The following is an 18,386-nucleotide window of genomic DNA, read 5'->3' as shown; positions in this document are numbered from 1 at the left end:
CATCTTGTTTAAAACCTATAAATGCATCTCTACTTTTGTCTCCATGAAAGAGTTCAAAAATCCTTAAAAATCTATGAATCCCTACCTGTATCAATAAATACATTAATTGCTTTATCTTGGTACATTATAATTTTTATGAGCATTTTCTTGCCTTACACAAATAGTGCTGAATACTGGAATTTTCCCTGAAGGTAATTTCTACTTTTTTTTTAATCAAAAACATTTCTTACAAGCAAGCTGCTATGGGAAAAATATACAGGATTACCTCTCATAATATTTCATCGTATTATTTTATTTCTATCTCGAATGCTCTACTGATATTCAGAAATCATATATCTTTGGTATAATTTAATAACATATTAATATATATATATATATATATATATAAAACCATATAATGGAAGTGCTAATTGTAATTTGTTACAGAGGACATAACAAAATTTTACACTATTCTAACACATTTTTTAAAAGTTATTACAAAAAGATAAAAGTACTTTAGAAAAAAATCTTACATATCCTTGAATATAATTTTTAATTTGTTTATGTGAAAATGTATTAATAGCTATTGTATGTATTCATTAGTGATATACATAGAGAAACTTAATGAAATGTGAGAAAAAGGCAAAAAATAACATAAGATTTGTAAAATAGATTTACATGGTTAGCTCTAGTGGTTCTTAAGGAGAGGATGTAGATGAAAAACATTTCATTGTTATTAAACTTTTTTACACATGCTTAGAATATTTTATTAGGTTCAAGTTTAGTATGGTAGGTTAACAACAGTTGAAGTATATGTTTTGATTAAAGCAAAGAACATTATTCATCATAGTTTTAAAAGTCCAGTATTTTTCACATTATTCCAAAAAGATAAAGAACTACATTAAAGGCTGCTTTTACATATAGATTATTTACAATTAGATTTCAGATGAAAAAATGCTTTCTACTGCTGAATACACACACACACACACACACACACACACACACACACACGTGTGTACACTTTAAGTCTTCTAGTATATACTGTGTTAAGACATTCCATTGAAAAGGAATAAGGAACAGGATGGTTCGGGATGAAAATTCTTTAAAAGTTTTTTATTAAATTTTGTATAAAGTCTGTTGTGAACACTGGCAGAAGAAAACATTGCCTCATGTTTCAAGACCAACTACTGAGAAATGCAATGAGGCTAATATTAAATAGTTTGAAATTCACAAGCATCATCATCCATCATGCTGGAGTAAATAGGTTTCAGTCTAAACTTGAATTATGATTTGATTAAGGTAATTGGGTTGCCCTCCTCTTAAAATGGAGGGTTTTTTCCACAGAAATGAGGAATGATCTGTGCATCAGAAAGAGATGTTCATATCCATATCCATACATGTACATGTACACGTACACATACACATATACATGTACCAAGAGTTAGGATCAAAAGAAACAATTTCTTTTTATGGAGAATAATTACACAAAATAAGTGTGCGATCATCTTTCCTTTTATGCCTTTACAATACGAAATTAGCCTCTAAATCTGATGTATTTGGATTTTACCACTCTATTCCCTCAGAATTTTTATTTTATGTTATTTTAAATAAACTTAATTTAAAAGAAATGGAAAGGGTATACAGTGTAAAAAGCATACAGCTTGATGAATTTGCAGAAATGAAACCATAATGTTACCAGCATCAAGATAAAAAAAAGAACTGATGATCTACACCCCCAAAGCTCCTTCTATTGTCTTCCAGCTACATCACCCAAGTGCACACACTCTCTGCACCCACAACAGCATATAATGTGTGTAATGTATGTGCACACTCTTGTGCTATGTTTTGTCCATTCAAGTTCTGTTTGTGAGATTCTTCCATGACACCGCTTCATGTCATTGTGGGTAAATGTGGTTTATTTGTCATTATTATGTTACACTATTCCATTGAGTGAACAGACCAGAAGTTATACATTCTAGTTCATTTGAACATTGCAAATGTTTCCAGGTTTGTGGCTTTGGAGAATACTGCTGCTCTGAGCATTCGTCTTCATGACTATTTGGGCATGGACATGATTCAAATCAATATTCAGTAATGGCAAGAGGAGGGGCCATTCCTTTCATGAAGTCTTCATCAAATATATGTTTCTGTTTTGCAGGAGCTGTTGGTAGGAATTTCCTTTCAGGTTAAGGGAGTACCTTGCTACACCTGATTTGTTAAAAGGTTTTTTTGTAGGTGATTTTTGGGGACAGTACACTGTGGAAAGTACACTGAATTTTGTCAACTATCTCTTCTGTAACTATCAAGTTGATTGAATGAGTTTTGTCCCTTTTAAAATGTGGTGAGTTGTATGGATTATTTTTTTCTAATTTTAAACCAACCTTTCAACCCTAAAATAAACTTTAGTTTGTTAGATTTTCATATGTGTATGTGTATGTATGTACATATACATACTAAATTTTAAGTAAGTATTTATATAGTGTTCATAAATACACACTTATAGACTTCGAATATATGCATATATATTTTTAAATTCTATTGGTATTCTTTGTTGAGATTTTTTTTTTTCATTTACGTTGCTCAGTAACTTTTGTCAGTAATTTTCTCCCTTTAAATTCCTTTGTCAGGCTTAATTAAACCCAGAAACTTAGAAAGTGTTCCTGTTTGTGTGACTAAGTTACTTCAAGAGTCATATCATTATTCCATTTGATTCGACTTTTTTCCAATTTCTACCACATTTCTTTCATTGATCTCTCAGTTATTTATTGGCACTTTGTTTCATTTCTGAGAAATAGAGAATTTTCTGATTATCATTTAGATGAATTTCACTATAATCAGAAACCATGCCCTCAGTAATTAAATCATTTAATTTTAATAACAGTGCATGGTTAACTTGAGGAAGTACTATATATGCTATGGAAAAGAATCCATATACTATCTATATGCCTAACAGGTTAAATTTCTTAATTATAATAAAATCTGTACATTTTCTCTCTCTCTCTCTCTCTCTCTCTCTTTTTTTTTTTTTTTTTTTTTTTTTTTTTTTGCTTAATGTGGTCTTCCATTAGGATTATGCATTTGTCTGTCTCTTTGTTTTCTGTCAACTTTTGACAGATTCTTCATATTTTGAAACATATCTTGAAATACAACAATTTAAGTCCTTCTTGCCTTGAGTCCATTTTTTGGGCTGTTTGGCTTTCTTCTGATTAGTGTTTGCATGCTTTGTTGCTTTCCATCTTCTAAGAATGTCTTACATTTAAAAATATTTCTTGTAACCAGGCTATAGTTTTCTTTTGTTTAGGAAGTCTGGCAATCTATGTCTTCTATCTTTGGTTCAGTTACATAAAAACATACATATTGATGTATTTGGGTTTTTAAATATATCAAAATTTTTGTGGCATTTAATTCATTTGTCTTGTGATTTTATCTCCCTTTTCTTCCCTTCTATGTATAAATCAAAAATTGTTATTATTTAGGGGTTCCCAGGGACTCAGTCAGTTAAACATCTGCCTTTGGTTCAGGTCATGATCTCAGGGTCCTGGGATGGAGCCCACATTGGGTTCCCTGCTCAGCAAGGAGCCTGCTTCTCCCTCTCCCTCTGCCTGCCACTCCCCCTGTTTGCGCTCTCTCTTTCACTGTCAAATAAATAAATAAAATCTTTTAAAATTTTTTATTATTTAGATTTACCTTGCTAGTTTTCTAAATTATCTTGTACTCCCTATTTAGTAGTCATTACATATTTTTAAAATATTTTGTATTTGACACTTCATAGTCTAATATAATTATTTTATTTCATTTTTTTCTTTTTTTAAGATTTTGATTATGTATTTGAGAGAGAGTTAGGGAGCGAGTGAGAAAACATGAGCGAGGGAGCAGCAGGCAGAGGGAGAACCAGGCTCCCCTCTGAGCGGGGAGCCTGGTGTAGCGTTCAATCCCAGGACCCTGGGATCATGACTTGAGCCCAAGGCAGCTGCTTAACCGACTGAGCCATCCAGGCACCATTTTTTCCACTATCTCAGTAATACTAGACCCTAGGAAACTTCAACTTTATTTACCATTTTTTATCATATTTCATGGAGATTTAAAATTTGTAAGACCTTACATTGTTTTGTAAATCGGTATTCAATCAATATTCATTTGTATTTGCCCTTATATGTGCCCTTTCTGGGGGTTCTCATTCCTTCTTGCATAGCTGTGTTTTCTGCTAGAAAGTCCTTTTGCCTGAACAACTTCACTTCCTATTTCTTTTGTTACAGATTATCTAGTGACAATTTGTCTCAATTTTTGTTTTTCTAAACTTGTGAACTATTCCTCAGTTTTTAATTGTTCAAAAACGATTTCATCTTTGCTTTTGAAAAATATTTTCACTGGATATATGTGATTGCTAAGGTGAGAGTTAATTGCTTCCAGCACTTTGGAGATTTAATTCAATTTCTTCCAGCTCCCATCACACCCATGGAAAGGTCAGCCATCAGCTTCCTTGTTGCTTTGAAGGAAATGTGATTTTGTTTCTCTGCCTGCTTTTATTTTTTGTTATTTTTGATTTTCAGTACTCAAACTGGGATGTACCTAGGTAGAGTTACCATTATATTCATACTGAAAGAGTATTTTGGTACTTCTTGAATATGTTTTAACTAATTTTTCCAATAATGTATTGTTCTAATTTTGTTTGAATTCTAACGGTTCCGGTTGATTTTTTCCTTGTATTCTATGCCCTCTACTTCTGGACTTCATCAACAGTAATGCTTTTAAGTCTATTTCTACAACACTTTTTTTTTCAATGTTCATAATTTTTCTGTAATACAAATGTTCAAATATTTTCTATTGTCATATCATTTAGTTCTCTAATCTTATACTGTATCTAATTTAGTATTAGATGTTTCTAGCCACTTTGGTTAAATCTGTCTAGCTATTATCTATCTATATATGTCTATCAGCATTTACATAGATGTCCATTTATATTTTCTGTTTCCTTTGGCTTTTGTTCTTATGATCCTGGTTTTTGACGTTTTTTAACCTCTGACCAAATTCCAGACACTTTGTTTCTAAAATAGTCTAGAGGCTTGTATGCTATTTTTATGCCTTATTTTCTGTATCTTGGAAAGTTCTCTCCTTCATTTCACAGATCAGATAGAGAAGAGGCTGATCATCTTACTCTTACCAGAGATTATGTCAAATCAAGGCTGGGCTGAAGTTTAGTAAGGCTGAGTCCACCTCTGATTTATACCGCTTCCCAGGTTTCTGTTTTGTTTTTGCTTTTACTTTTAAATAAAAATAGTATGTATTCTGTGGGGTTTTCCTGTATCAGTGAAAACCTCTAATCTCTATCCTCATGAGAACAGTAACAGTCTCGTACATTCTTCAAAATTCTTCTGCAAAACTTTAGACCTGTGCTCCATGCAACCTCAGCATTTGGTAAATGTACTGAAGAAAATTAACTATGGCTATGTATATGAGCCTGTAAATTTCCATTCGTAATTCTTCTGTTTTCCCCATCCTTTCTCAGTAACCCTCCTCTGGGCTTTGCGGTAGACTTCCAGCTGCCCCAAATGCCTTGCCTAGTAGATGCCCTAGGGGTTTCGGGTGTTCAGGAAGCCATCCTTTATCTTTGAGTTTTTCTCCATTCAGAATTCTCTCTGGTTCCTTTTGTCCAGAAACTGTCTACTGTTTAGTTGTGTTTTGAACTTTAATCTGTTCAATTAATAGAATATCGTTATTGTCTTACCTAGTCACTATTTGTCTAGACTCAACCACATTTACAAAATATCTGAGGCATGACTGTACCTCTTGGACTTCCATTCTGGGAAGATTTTTCTTTTTTCTTTTTTTTTTAAGATTTTATTTATTTATTTGACAGATAGAGATCACAAGCAGGCAGAAAGGCAGGCAGAGAGGGGGAAGCAGGTTCCCTGCTGAGCAGAGAGCCCGATGTGGGGCTCCATCCCAGGACCTGAGTCAAAGACAGAGGCTTAACCAGCTGAGCCACGCAGGCGCCCCTAGGGGGGACGATTTTTCTTTGGATGATAAATATTAATTATAACTTAGTAGGTTTTCTGCTGTGTAACTGCAGAGTTTCTAGGTGTTACTCTGTTCAAATTTGAAATCTAAATAAGAAGTAGACAATTGTAAAGATGATTAATGAATACAAATTCCCAAAGTTAGTTTGGAACAAAAATAAGTTGTGTTCAAAATGAAGTACAACATGAATTGTGTCTTTGGTCCGAGAGATCTGGTGTTAGTTTGTAACTCTGAGACCCCGTGAATTTAAAAGTCTACTTTCTTCTCATCTCTTTGTGAAACCAAAGCTAATGATGCTGCTCTTTAAAGTACAGCCAAATCCATGTTAATAGAGTGCAGATTATTATGGAAGCTATAATAATCACAGAAAAATTGATAATGACTTGAACCAGTGTCTGGCTTGTTAATTGTAAAAGCTTTTACTATAAAAAGAAATTACTTAACAACTACACTTAACTAGTTATGAAGTTTTATTAGAAATAGAGATTAATGGTTCCTATGGTATCTAGCGCAAGATATAAAACATCATTGTGTTTAAAGTAAAACTGTGATATTCAGATGTTGATAATCTACAACCAGGTAAAGATTTGGAAACCATAATGTTTCACTTTTCTTTCGTGTTTCATATATTTAAATGATTTTATTAACAAGAATATAGTGAAAGAAGCTTTCTGACTAATAAAACTGAATATTCAAACATTATCCTCTCCAGCAGATAAGATTTACTGAAAGAAATTCTATCTCAATTCTACCAGCTCAAACATTTTAGAATCCCCTTCAATATAGAATAAATTTGATACTTTTTTATTACATATAAAGCTTAAAATTGAAGTCTTTCAGGACAACCAATTCAGTGACAAAACTTCTCCTTTTAGTTTAGCTTTCTGATAGTAGACCCTTTCAGGAAAATATATTCCAGTAAAGAAAGGTAAGTGAGGACATAAGAAACATGTGTGGACTGGTTTTTGTTTGCTTTATATTACATGAAGTCCTTCAGATATACTCTCTGATTTAATGCCTCCAATTCTATGAAATAAACATTGTTATTTTTATTTTCAAGGTGTGACAACCGACAAAGAAAGGTATTGAGCAGCCGGTAAGGGTGAAGGTCTAATTTGAAAAGAGGTGTGTCTAAATTTTTCCACCCGCAAAGCATTAAATGTAAACGTAACAGAGACAAATAGAAGGGGAGCAGTTTCAAAGAACACAACGAGAATGAGGGCCTCAAAACAGCTTCATTACCTTCACAACTCTCTGGTGAGGCACATCCCTAGATTCCAGAAATCCAATGATCCAATGATCGTTTGTTTGTTTTTCACCTTTTTTCTTTCACCATATATGTATATGTATATAATTTTACTTAGAAGTAACCATCAGGAATGAACTAAGAGATCTAGAATGGAGACAGAAAGAGAAAAACAGACAGAAAGAGAAAGAAGAGGGAGTGTGTGTGCTTTGGGTATATTTGGTGAAGTTTACATGACTGTGACTGTCACCCCAGTTAATACCAAGACTTAACTTTAATCCTTCTCGGGGACTTTGCATCCTGTAATTAGATAAGCTCCAGCAGGTTGACACAGGAAGGCAATACAGAAAGCATTTCAGGCTGTGGTAAGGATTATTGACTTTAAGTGATGGCTAATTTACATTTTGCTTTTGAGAAAACTTTTGTGATCTACACAAGGAAAAAACAATAAAGAGAAGAAAAGAGGACATAAAGAAAACGGATAAAGGAGAAGGGGGGAAAGAATAAGAAATTACAGGAAAAAAGAAAGAAAACCAAAAGAAGAGAAAATTTACAATCCCAAGGCATTTTTATACCGCTGGTATGTCAGGGACAAAGAGCAAACTTCTCCACCTCACTGTTTTATATGGAAGTTTCTAGCTGAAACTATGGAGTTATTCATAATAATGGATGATGAAGAGTTTGCTTCATCAGAGCAGGATTAAATCAGTCTCCAATGTAATATAAAAGAAACAGGAGATAATATTATAAAGCTGGAATTCATGTTTTGAGAGAGAAAAACGTTTTGGATGAAATCAGAAAGGTTAGTCAGGAATGGGGACTTCTGCAATATTTAGAACTTCATGGAGATGAGCAAAGGTAGGTGGATTTTTAACATATTTGACTGTGACATGCTATATACATTCTTTTATTTCAGAATGTATTCACCAACTCATTTGAGAAATTTTAGTAAATTCAGTGTTTACTAAATTTAGAAATTTAGTGTTTCGTAGACTCCAAATCAATGACTCTTTTGAATGTTACTTGATGCTGAAATGAATCCCAAGACCACGTATCTCTACCCCAGCAGCAGAAATATTACATCAGCTTCCGTTGTATGTGCCCCGCTGACCGCAAATTCTTTGGTAACGGGTATCAGATGTTGTGGTACTCATTTTCTCAGTCCTTCCTCCTCTCTGCTATAGGTGACATGATTCCTTCTTGCAAGCTCAGGTATATCCATGGGTAGCCCCAACTGTGACCTCAGTCAATAGGAATTTAAGAGACAGCCAAGGTTTCTTATTACCATGTGAGAGAACCACACATGCATGCAATCTGTTCTTTATCTAAAATGTGCAGTTGCTTATGTAACTCACTATGTCTTCCTCCTTGTGCAGCTAAGGACTTTTATGTCAAGATACTCTTCTAAGGAACTAGGGAAACTGTTAGGTCCTAGTATGTGTGAAACCATAAACTAGAAAACATCCATACAATGGCTACCACAGAAGTACTTTTTGCAAATAGTATGTATAAAAGATTTTAATTAGAACCTAGTGGATGTATAGATTAAATTACTTCTAGGGCATCTGTTCTATTTTTAATTCCAAGCTCTCAATTCGTCAAGAAATATATATTCCACTAATAATAAAAACACTCTTATTTCAAGACTACAGTTAAATTATCGGTTGATAAAGTTTATTTTGTGGGAACCACACTAGGTGTTCATCTCTTTTATGGTTGTGTTCAGTGAGTACTTCTATAAAAGTATTTCAATTGATCTAAGAGTCTTACATCTTTAATTGTACTATATAAGTATGTGGTCCCTGTTTCAGTTTGAAAGAGTGAAAGAACATTTTGGTGTTCTTTGGTGCCTAGGAAGGGAAAAGTTTTACTCTAAATACCAGAGAATTATTCTTCCGAGTGGAGACAGCCACCCATGTGCCCATAGCTTGTCATCCTCACTTGTCATACTGGTGAGGCCTTTCTCCTATGTGCTTCCTAATCTCCATATAAGATTATGGAGGATTCTTGTATATATATATGCGCATATATTTTCTCAGTCCATGTATATATATATGCATCTATATATATATACACACACATATATATATAATATTTATATATTTATATATATATATATAATCCTCCCAGGATAGATATAGATAGATATAGATAATCTGGGAAGATTCTAATAGCAGCAGCTAACACATTCTATGTATTTCCTGTTAATTCAACAGTAGCAAAGAAGAAACCTGGAATTGTTCATTCGTCCTTGATATATCTGTATGGATATATCAAAATGAAACTATCTTTACAAGGAGCTTTCTTGCAAACACCATCACCTTTAACTACATATAATACAATTGTATGTTCACCATTATGGCATTATACTACTACAGAGTGAGGTAAAAAAGTATTTTATCAACATTTAAAACTGCTGAAAAACAGCTGACTCTGGTGCACCAACAGAAAGCCAAGAATAAAGAGTATGACAACCCAAATACTAAAATTCCTTACTCTCGTACAGCTGGTTCTGCCATGCAAAACATACTCTCGTTATTGTCCTCCTTAATCCCCAGAACTCCTGTGAGATATAGGGGGAAATAATGTCATTAAAAAAAGGTGAATTTCCCAACATGAAAAATTGTAAAGGCCAGCTATCCAGTATTGTGCTTTCAGTTAATAATACTGTACCATACACTTAAATACTTGTTAAAAGATTGGGCTCCTGGGCGGCTCAGTTCATTAAGCATCCCACTCTTGATTTCAGCTCAGGTCGTGATCTCAGGGGTGTGAGATCCAGCCCAGCATGGGGCTCCACACTGGACATGGAGCTTAAGATTCTCTCCCTCCCCCTCTGCCTCTCTTTACCCCACCCCCACCTGTCACTCACACTCTCTCTCAAAACAAAGCAAAAACAAAAATGGAAAAAACCCAACCCCCTACAAATGTTTAAAATGTATGAAAAGTACTTAAATGTACAGTTGCAAAGGTAAGAAAGTGTCATGCAGAAAATTATCTTCACACAAAACTAACCTCCAAGTACAAGTACGCTACCAGACAAACTACCCTAGAGATGAGGGACCAGAAAGGCTCACAGAACAAAATGAATGACTTGAGCTAATTTAGAGCACACAGCACAAAGCAAAGCAAAAGAGATGGGTGCTTAACTGGCCAAGGATATAATGCAATTAAATTGAAAGGACACTACCTGATTCTTGGGGTTTGCAGTGTTCGTGGTGTGAGGATGGTATGAACAGGAGGACAAAAACAGGTCTGAATGTGCCTTGCAAGGGCAGAGGGCTCACGGGGCCATGATGGCAGTCATCAAATGTTGGCTGAATTTAGATTGCAAGAATATTGAATGTCTCATGTATATTCAGTATGTCATGAATATTTAGTGCCCCTTGTGCCTCATGTATATTTAGTGCCTTGTGAATATTAGTTAGGTATTTCTGCTTTCTCCCATCCCTTTCCATAGTCAGATATATGATCCACTTTATCTTTCTAACATGCACCACAGTTTAACATGTAGGTTACTCTATTCATTCTCCTTTCCTCTGTAGCAGAATGAATTTTCTGAAATATAGAAAATGAATTTCACCATAAGAAAAAAAATCTCCTAAGGACCAAATGTAGAAGATGCTGAAAAGCAAAGAAATAATGGATAAGCAAAGGTACTATCATACCTTTGATAGTCCTGGAGATGGTATAAGTTGGAAAGTAATTTGGCAAGAGGTATCAAACATCTTAAACCATTGCGATTATTTGACATTTTCTCCTATTCTCGAATGTTATCTTATTTACATAATAATTCTATGAAAAAATACATGTGTAATAACACATATAATGTGTGTAATAACACATATAACACATAGTATAACAAAATTGAAAAAGCATAAATATGTAACTGTAGAACATTCATTAAATAAGTGTCATACCTATAAAATAAAATGACCAAACCAGGTGATTATATGGAAAATGTATAGTCACATACATGGTTAGAAACATGAAGTAAAGTTTTATAAATAACTTTGTGGAATTCATTAAATGTATAAAACTAAAATAGATAATATTTATACTAAGTATGCACACCTGTAAAATTAACATACATATTAATTGAATAACTAGTTGAATACCTTAAAATTTCCTACAGGTCCCATTAAATAAAAATAATTTGTAAAACAAATCCTGAAATATTAAGTATTTCATGGCAAAAAGATATAAATATTATTTCAAACGACAGTTTTATATGTGTGCCTCTTTGTGTCTTAAAGGAGTTAAAGAGGCATAATTTCCCTGTGTATTATTTCTTCTTCTTTCCAATTTCAGTAGAAATTTAAAACATGAAAAAAGAACTTTAAAACCTCCAAGGAGTGTATTTAGTCCTTAAGACCAGTGAAATAAAGAGTACCCCAGAAGGAGTAAAAACTCTTACCAAAAAGTCAGCTTGGACGAGGCATTGAAGTAAATGTGATCCTTATTTTTTTTAACCTTTATATTTTTTAAAATTAGAGTACAACGAATAAAATGCTGCCTATAATTCAGACCCAGGTCAAAATAATAGGTCTTATGGAAAAAAAAAGAAATTACTTTTTTCATAGTTTTAAGTATATGTCCATGTGAAAACATAACATTTAAATTTCAAAAATAATTTTTGACATAAATTTACCTTTGTAATCAAGTGGAAAAAAAAATATATATATATGTATATGTATGTATATAACATAATGGTACAAGAAAATTAGAATTCATTTCTCCTTTTCACATAAAAACATAACTGAAATAATTTAAACATTTAAAGAAAACATTATAGAAATGTAAACTATCCTACATTTTGATATAGTTTTGACTATTCTAAATTTGAAAATTTAGACAAAATCATAGGATGTATAACTTAGACAGAACTGAACAATATGTGGAAAAAGGGAACATACATATATTTTCTTGTTCTCTCCTCAAAATTTAGTAATAATTAAAGAATTATGTCAGAAGAAATGAATAATGCAGAGTTATCTAAAGCATTCTGCTGTGTTTATAATTTGATTTGATTTTTTAATAAAATATATTAAGTCTACACAGTGCCATGCACATAGATAGAAAAAAAAACAGATTTTTCATGCATAGGATCTTGATACATATTGACAAATTAATTTTCCCTAAAGTTTAATAAATGTGTATGCTACCAGTAGGGTGCAGGAAATGCCAGACTCACTATCCTGGTTTTGGCACTGAATATTATTCTCATCTTAACATTTACCAATATGATAGACAAGCCCAAATGTTTCAGTATTTTTATTTTAATTTTTTTGGTTACTAGAAACTTGAATAATTTTTGATCTGTTAATTGGTTATTTATATTTTCTTCCTTGTGGTCTTTACTCATTTTATGTGGAGTAACTAATGTTTTTAATTTCCTTTGATTTATGAGATTACATTAAGTATTGAAGACATCTCACTTATTACCTCCAAAGAAATATGTTCTGGAGGGTCACAAATTTTATTTCATACCACAAATCCAATATTTCAATTTTTGTACATTCCTATATATCTTTAAATGTTAAATGTATTTCTTTTGCAGCTCTAGACTTTTATTATTTTTTTTTTTTTTAGGAGCACTGGGACCCAGGATTACCAGCTGCCCAGGTACCAAAAAATTATGCTTCCGAAATCTCTTGATGTCAATTCCTCACGAAGAGCAATGGAGCTGTCCTACATAATATTTTGCTTTCAATACAGACGTGAAAAAGAATACTTTTCTGTAAAGAGGAAGAGGGTGGGGCAGGCGGGGCAGAGGAAGAGAGAGAGGGAGAGAACCTTAAGCAGCTGCATGCCAAACACGGGGCTTGATTTCACAACCTTGAGATCAGGACCTGAGCCCAAATCAAGAGTTGGAAGCTTAACTGACTGAGCCACCCAGGCGCTGCAGAAGGAATAGTATCTTCTTCTCTCTCTCTCTCTTTTTAAGATAGATTTGTTTGAGAGAGAGAGAGTGCATGCATATGAGTGGGGAGGGGGCAGAGGGAGAGGAGAAAAGGCACATTGAGCAGACCCCCCACTGAGTGCAGAGCTAGACCCAGGGGTTGATCTCATGATCCTGAGACCATGACCTGGGCAGAAACCAAGAGCTGGTTGCTCAGCTGACTGAGCCACCCATGCACCCTGAAAGAACTTTCTCATTAGCTTCTGTGCAAAGGTAGACCTATTATAATGACCTTTGTTATATTTTTTAATCTTTCTAAGGCTATAATAAACTTTAAATTAGTTGTACATGCTTTGCTAGTTAAAGTATATTTACACACTACTTCTGTACCGTGTCTGTACATAGTGTCAATTTATTTATCTCTTTACTAAGGCTTACCCAATTACACAAGGTGGTACAGTCTATTTTGCAAATCCTGAAATGACAATAACAAATGCAGAAAAAAGAGTGGGGCATTTTAATATCAAGCACTCTCCTACCACAGTAGGTTATCAGGGCAAACTGAAAATTTCTGTATCTGCTTTATACAAGATATTATTCTGTACTTGAATAATCCTAGAATTTAATCCCTTCAATAAATGTTTTTTGAGTATTTATTACATTCTTCAACGGTGCATGTTAATGTCCTCCTCTACTATGGGTGTCACAAGATTATTATTATACATATATCAAAGATTGGTTTTTCTGGATTTGTATTTATAAAAACCTGAGTATATCCACAATGGAGGACAAGGGATATGATGAACAAGGGATATTCCATGTGTTAAGAGACAGTTACAAAATACCCCAAGTGCTATGTAGGGAAAAATAACCACCAATACTACACAGAATGAAAAAGGAAAAACAGGAGACTATTTGGCCAGAGTATGCTGGAGATGTTTATGGAAGAAGAAAAAATTAAGCTGAGTTATTAGATGATGTTCCTCTTCTAATAAAGGACATAATTGATTCTGAGAATATTGTCTCCATTAATTGTAAGAAAATCATACCACCAAGTTCCTATCAGGATATCAAAATGAAATAAGGCTTAACCCACAATTTGAAATAGGATTGTGAAAATATCACACTCTGAAATAAATGCAAAAACAGGTAACAATAGGTTGGATAAGTGATCTGCACAAATCTTCCTAGAAGTGTCAATGTGAGATCATTTCTGGATAGCAGATGATAAAGTAGGCAAATTATTCTTTATCACGATTCCTTAGTGCATCCCCAAAATGAAGATATTGTAACATATTGTGAAAAATAAGATGTGTGTGGGTGGTTCAGTTGGATAAGTGTGACTCTTGGTTTTGGCTCAGGCCATGATCTCAGGGTTGTGAGATCGTGCCCAATGTGGGGCTCCGTGCTAAGTGTGGAGCCTGCTTAAAGATTCTTTCCCCCTTTTTCTCTGTGCCTTCCTACCTCTCCCTCTAAAAAAAAAAAAAAAAAAAAAAAAAGGAAAAAAAGTGTTATTGTAAGTTTTCACAACAAATGAAGAATATGGCAGAAAAAAAGAGATGAAATTTTCACTGAAATGACCATTTAAAGCCAGTTAGAAATTTTATCTTTATATGGAATGTGACACTTAGGACAGCCAGACAAGGCAGCACTCTGTAAGTGATTTTTCCCACTCACTGTGTGCTCACCATGAAGATGACTCGTGACTGAAATGTCGGGCTTCCTGAGAGCAAATATGTTTATGCGCACGTAAACCTTACAATGATACTGTAGATGCTTCTGGATTCCATGTTAACACTTTTGGCTGTTTTGTTTTGTTTTGTTTTTGTTTTTTTCCTGCCTGTTGAAATGCTCATTTCTTAGTCTCCATAGAGCAGGGTGGCTTTATGTCCTGACCAGCCCGGGTCAGAACCCATTAATGTCCATCACCTCACTATCTTCATTACTAGTGTCACTCTCAGAAGAACCAGTTTGGAGAAGATTTCCTGTGGTGACACTCTTAGTTACTTCCTCCTCAGCCGGTGAGTGTTCCTAAGGCTTCCTTTAGTGTACCTTCTTTTCTTCTCACTACATTCAAGCCTTAACATCCCTTCGTAAGATTTTGAGTTTCTTCGCTGTGCATCGAACTCTTCAAACTACAGTCTTACAGAGATTTGTATCTGGAAACCCAAAGTGTTGTGTTCGTCTGCCTGCATGGATATTCCAGGGACATCATAAACTCAAAACCCCAAACTGCATATATGCTTTTTCTTCCTACTGCACTTACTATGTCCGTGGAAAGTGTCACAATCCACCTCATCTCAGGCCTCCCTATCTTTTTTGTCATATAAGCAACCATCAGTCCTGTCAAGTCTGCCTCCTCTGTAGCTCCCTAATTTGCTGCTTCACTTTTTTTTTTTTAAGATTTTTTATTTATTTGAGTGAGAGAGACAGCAAGCGCTAGCAGGGGGGAGGGGGAGCAGGAGAGGGAGAAGCTTACTCCCTACTGAGCGTGGAGCCCCCTGTGGGGCTCTATCCCAGGACCCTGAGATCATGACCTCAAGCCAAAGGCAGATGCGTCCCTGCTTCACTTTTTAGACAATATCACAGCAGTTGAAAATATAGGCAGGTGAGTCAGAGAAATGTGGACTGGAATCCTTGTCTTACCACTTACTAATTATATAAAGTATTTAATTACTGTGTTGAAGTTTTCTCTTTTGTCTGTTTAAGGATAGTAGGAGTTCCTACCTACCTTATAAGGTAGTTTTAAAATTTAAGTGAGAGAATGCTTAGAAAGCACTTTTTATGGCACATAGTGGTTTACTAAATATTAGCTATGGCTTTTAATATTGTTTTAATTATGATGAGTGCGACCCACTACCATCTCGGGACTAGATCCCTACAACCACTTCTGACTATGGTTTCCCATCCCTACAACCACTTCTGACTATGGTTTCCCAGATTTCACGCTTCTCTTCGCATTGCCCTTCTTTATCCTGCAAGTAGAATAATATTTTAAATACACACATGTGTGCCCATCATTCTCCTGCTCAGTGGCTGCCCACCATGTTCAGTAAATACCAAACCTTTTATCGTGATGCCGCCACCATTCCTGACCTGTCTCCTGCTTACCATGCTAGCTTTCTTGACTCCCCCTTTAACAAAAAAGGTTTTTCAAGCTTGAGTGTGCCTAAGAAGTGCTAAAAAATATATTAAGACTAATTCCTAGGATATGCCCACAGATTTTAATTTAGTAAATCTAGAGTGAGGCCCAGAACTCTGCATTTTGTTAAGTTTTTATTTAATTTCCAGTTAGTTAACAGAGAGCAATGTCAGCTTCAGATGTACACACAGCAATTCAACCCTTCCAAACACATGATTCTGCATTTTAAATTAACTCCATCCCCTCCCTCACAGCAAACACCCTCTCCCCAGGAGATTCTGCTATAGGGAACACAACTTTGGAAATCTTGTCTTAAACTCCAAATGCCTTCATCAGCATTTTTGCCGACCTGCCTCTTATTTTTTACTTTCACCTTAGCAGTTACTTTCGAGGAAGCAGTAAGTTGAGTTTCTTTTATTATAATTCTGTGCAGAAAAGCAAATTTCTAATATCAGTTTGGTATCCTACACAGGTTTTTGTTTTGAGAAGATAATTCGTTAAGTAAAGTTGCTACTTTTCCCAGTCTATATTAATCCATTGTTACCTTAATGTTTCCATTTCTCATGGGTTTGGTTGGTCAGCATGAGGAACACTTTCCTGAAAGCTGAATCCTCCGAGGCAAGCGATATAAGTGACATAATTAATATTTACAAACAAAATATAGCTCCTTACATTGAATATATCTTGTGAAGTATTGCCTAGACACGGAAGAGAAAGGAAACACATCTCTCTTACGTTTGGCTAATTTTCGACAACATCTGGGATGAAACAGGACCATTCCCTTTCCATATCCAATGGCTTTGTAACTTTTATAACAACAATGTCATTTCTGTTCACAGCACTACTCAACCATTTAAGACATAGAACTCATGAGAATAAATTTTACCAATTGCTATTTTCTCCTTTACAACAAGAGTAATCCTTCCTGTGCACTTGATTTTATTTAAATTTTACTTTTTGATCTGTGCTCATTTTCCCTCAGGTCATAAGTAATTTGACAGCTAGGTGTGTGTGCATGTGTGCTAGAGAGAGAGAACTTGGTGTGATTTTTTTTTTTAAACACTTCCCAGTAAAATCTCTAAGATTTTGCTTTTATTCTCCCCACATTTGATGGATACAAACATGAAGATAAGAATCGTGATAGGCTGTTGAATAGTTTATCTGTTTGTAGTTTAGCTTCAAATATATGACTCTAAAATTCAGAATAGATACATCACTTGGTGTAGTTCAGATAATTGATTCATAAGTCAGCTACATCAGGCAGGTTTTGATGGTATCTTTATAAATAGGCCGGAGCTTTCAAATGCTTGATGGTATCTCTCATGCTGACATGAAAGGCATTTAGAGGTTGGAATATGCTACCGGTACAACTTGCATTCTAGATACAGTTCACGAGGCCTATTAACTTCCTATCATACATGGAACAAAATATATCACTGAAACTAATAAATTTAATGGTGATACAAGAAATGCTTTTATAACTGTGTTTTAAAGGAGCAGGGTGAGATAACGACTTTTATATTAGATACTTAGAAGTAAAAACACAAGCAATTTTAATGTTAAAAATAAAAGCAAAAGTAATAACAAAAGAAGAGGGTTTAAAAAGTCCAGAGACATAGCTGCTGATGCACACTGTCAAGATGGTTTCCTACTGGTTTGTGAGTTAGACTGAGCCTGACTTTGCAAAGTTCATACAGTCTGTCTTCATAATTCCAGATGCATGCACGCATCTTTTATCCTAAAACTGGGTAAAGGATTAGGAGTTTCTGTAATGAGATATTTATGAAACAACTGTAAACATAAAAGTTTCCGGGCTAGAAGAATATATGAAACATTCGTTGGTAATTCTAAGCAGGTCCCCGCATGCTATAAATTTCTTTATATTTTTTACTGTTACTGAGGCCAAGCAGTCTGTTCCCCACACTGGGCCATCATCTTCCCTCTGACTGCTGTCCTATTCTGACTTTCCAGTCTGCTCTCAAATCCATAGAGGATTTTTTTCACTGAGCTTGTAATACTTGCTCTAGGTGCTGCTCCCCCCGCCAACACACATACTCTACTCTAAAAATAGGCACCCAACCCCTATCATCCTAGAAGAT

General features: G+C 34.6%; 1 non-coding gene across 1 annotated transcript; it reads right to left on the bottom strand.

Moving 5' to 3' along the window:
* Positions 1–12,833: 12,833 nt before the first annotated feature.
* LOC131840074 (U11 spliceosomal RNA) lies at positions 12,834–12,982 on the bottom strand. Its single transcript, XR_009357185.1, has one exon. It is a non-coding gene; the product is annotated as a U11 spliceosomal RNA (small nuclear RNA).
* Between the last annotated feature and the right edge of the window lie 5,404 nt (positions 12,983–18,386).

Source organism: Mustela lutreola, chromosome 8 (genome assembly GCF_030435805.1).
Source record: "Mustela lutreola isolate mMusLut2 chromosome 8, mMusLut2.pri, whole genome shotgun sequence".
Lineage (NCBI taxonomy): Eukaryota > Metazoa > Chordata > Mammalia > Carnivora > Mustelidae > Mustela > Mustela lutreola.
This window is presented reverse-complemented; position numbering and strand designations above follow the sequence as displayed.